Source organism: Apis dorsata, unplaced genomic scaffold (genome assembly GCF_000469605.1).
Source record: "Apis dorsata unplaced genomic scaffold, Apis dorsata 1.3 scaffold_248, whole genome shotgun sequence".
Taxonomy (NCBI): Eukaryota; Metazoa; Arthropoda; class Insecta; order Hymenoptera; family Apidae; genus Apis; species Apis dorsata.
This window is the reverse complement of record NW_006263527.1, coordinates 287,733-290,845: the sequence shown is the minus strand read 5'-3', so window position 1 is coordinate 290,845 and position 3,113 is coordinate 287,733.

The following is a 3,113-nucleotide window of genomic DNA, read 5'->3' as shown; positions in this document are numbered from 1 at the left end:
GCGTTAAACGCGCAGTCAGCGCCGAGTTGCCTGCCCGTTGGCTGCCAACGGGTGATTGGTAGAAAGTGATTCTGACACTCGAACTCCGTTCGAGGAGCTGTTGAAAATCGTCAACCGTTTCATTGAGAGGGATTTCTTGCCTGTTCACGAGAGATTTGAAAGAGAGAGAGAGATTCATTCGTCATTCGATTCTTCTCCTTTCCTTTTTTCCTTTTCTTTCCTTTATGGGCGATGCGTTTTTATTTTAGAATTTTTATTTTACAACGTCGAGGATAACAAACGCGTCTCTTTTTCATACAACTTTTTTCCCCACCGATTATTACATCGATATTACAACAATAAAGTATTGCGCGGAACGTTTCGATTATATTCGATTATATATTCTCTCCGAGCGTGATTTCGTCAAATTCTAGAAAAAAGAAAAAAAGAAGAGAGAAAAATGAAAATCGATTAAATTCAATTTTGTATCTCCGTTAGCTTCTCTTATCTTCGTTTACCTAACAAAACCATTTCCATCCGTCGAATCCGGAATTTTAAACAATTTGGGGATAGAAATATCGGTGGTTATAAGAGGATTGCTTCCAGGAAAAAAAAAAAAAGAAAGAAAAAGAAAAAAAGAAAAAACGTAAATCTCGCGGTAAAAAGGGTTTTGAAAGTAAACCTAAACCCTTCACCTAAAACCCGAGGCGAACGCAATTTGTTGCGGATCTAGTGGGTCGCGTGGAATTTTATCAGCTCGCCAGCAGATTCTCGACACGATTTTTCTCTTTTTTTTTTTTTTTTTTTCCTTCATCTTCGAAACGAACGGAGAAACCGATTTTGGATCTCTCTTGATCGGGAACAAACGATAACGCGCCACGATTTTATGAAGCATTTTACGGCTGGTACGTGTTTAGGATCGATTGATCGACAACCGGTTCGATGAAACAGCCTTCCTAATGAAATTTCCTCGCCACCATTGAATCGAGATCCATAATTTCGAGGTGTAAAACCTTCGAAGGTGTATCGTTTTTTCCCGTGAAATCTTCAAAACGATTCGAGAAAATCGCGTTGAAGGTTAATCTCGAAGATTAAGTTTCGATCGGCCGATAATTTTTCTCAACGCCATAGAGGAGAAACTTTGAACTTTTGATTTTTCACCATCCTTATAGTGATATGATATATCCTGTTAAAAAGAAATTGCTTCGTTATGCAACAACTATGCGTACACTCACGTATATATATTTTCATTCGAAAACAAAGAAAGACAGCATCTTTGAAAAATTCGATATTATTTGATTTTTATTCTCATCTCGAGAAATACCTCCGATATTATTATTCGAAAGGAAACGGATAAATTATTTGAGAAAAAAATCTTAAGTTCAACGTGAACCGGTTTCGATCACGGGTATTTCGCGCGACATTAGTTAACAGCCGGTTACAAGGTAATCTTGCGCAAGCCTCAATTAGTGGCTCGATGGCATGGGCCTGATAAGCCGTAGGACAGATCGATCGGCCGATTTCTGCGCGTGTCCCGGATTATTCGTGTTTGTAATCGGCGATCGTTGATTCTCGTGGAGAACAATGGGTTTAGAAAACCAGTTGAACGAATATCGGTTGTCGAGACGTTGGGACACTTTGCGGTCCAGTGGACGCGCCTCTAAGAGGGGAAAGAAAAGAACGGGGAAAAAAGGATAAGAGTGGAAAACGCAATTTCACCCGCGAAAACGAAACGAAACGAATTATCTTTCTCTTGTATCGCTTATTGTTGCATTATTTTTCTGGTAATTGCTTTTTATAATTGCTGCTCCCACCTTGCATTCGAGTGGCAGCTGGATTGGGTGTGTTTATGGGGCAATTAATACAGCTTGGTAAATTGAAATGGTGGTGGATGTCGAAATTGTCGGAATAATAACGAGCAACGAGTTGTCTTGTGTATGCGTATGTGTGTGTGGATAGGATACGTGGACGGACACGTGATCTCGCGTATCGATCTGGTTTGACCGGATCGAAGGAGAAAAAGGAAACGGAAAGAGAGAGTTTGCGCGATGAAAAGATTTTTAGGGATTTTTAAGGAAGCGCGATTTCCTTCTTTCTTCCCTTCTTTTCATTCTTTTTTTCCATCGCTTCATCGAGAATAGAACCGTGTTTTGACTCGAAGAGGATTCTTTCTTGAGGAATCCCAGCGATGAAAGCGATTTCATTAACGAAAGTCACTCGGGGATAAGGAATTTCAGCAATGGGGGAGGGAAACTCGAAGGCGAATAATTACAGGGTGTTAATATAGAAACTAATTTCTCTAGAGGAGAAGGAAATTTTGAGAAGAGGAGGAAAGGTATATCGGCGAGTGCGATGCAATTTTAATAACCAGAATATTCAGAGATGAATATTCAGAGTCACAGTTTGGAAAAAATATATCGATACAATAATTCTCTCCAATATTTTCTTCTACTTTTCGATCCTTTATGACTCAATCCTTCAAACGTGTCTCAATTATATAATTCAAAATAGAAGAAGATGAAGAAGAAGAAGAAAAGAAAAATGGAATCGGGATATCAAAATTACCAAAAAGAAAAATAAAATTCCAAGAAAGAAGAGCGAAATCGACTCGTTTAACGAAGCAAATCGCCTCGACACTTGGCTCAACCTTCTCGTGCCGTTAATTACACTCGTCAATCGTCACACGCGTATAAAATTGGCCGCGTAAAATTTTCACAAGGTATTTTACAACGCCACCGTGTATATACAATCCGGTTGGCCGACACGATTCGCTCCCGTCTCCATTATCTAGCCGATAAAAAGTGTCCAAGGTGGTCGGGCAGAGACGTGGCGGAGGACTTAATCGTGGCGGCGGGAAGAAGCACGGCGGTGGATGGCACGGGTGAAAAAGGGGCGAATATCGGGAAAAAGTGTTTATCATAAGGGGCGGCCGCCACGAGAGGCCTCTTTATCGGGAGGGCGATACTTCTGTTAGAGGGACCATTAGCCGAGGCAAGGTCAGGAAGGTGTAACTGTCGAAGCCGCGATAGCAAGAAACCACGTGTCTTATGCCGTTTGGTCACGGAACGTGATAATCGCTCGGCTCGGCTCGGCTCGGCTCGGCTCGTGATACAGGATGGACTTGCTTTCGATTG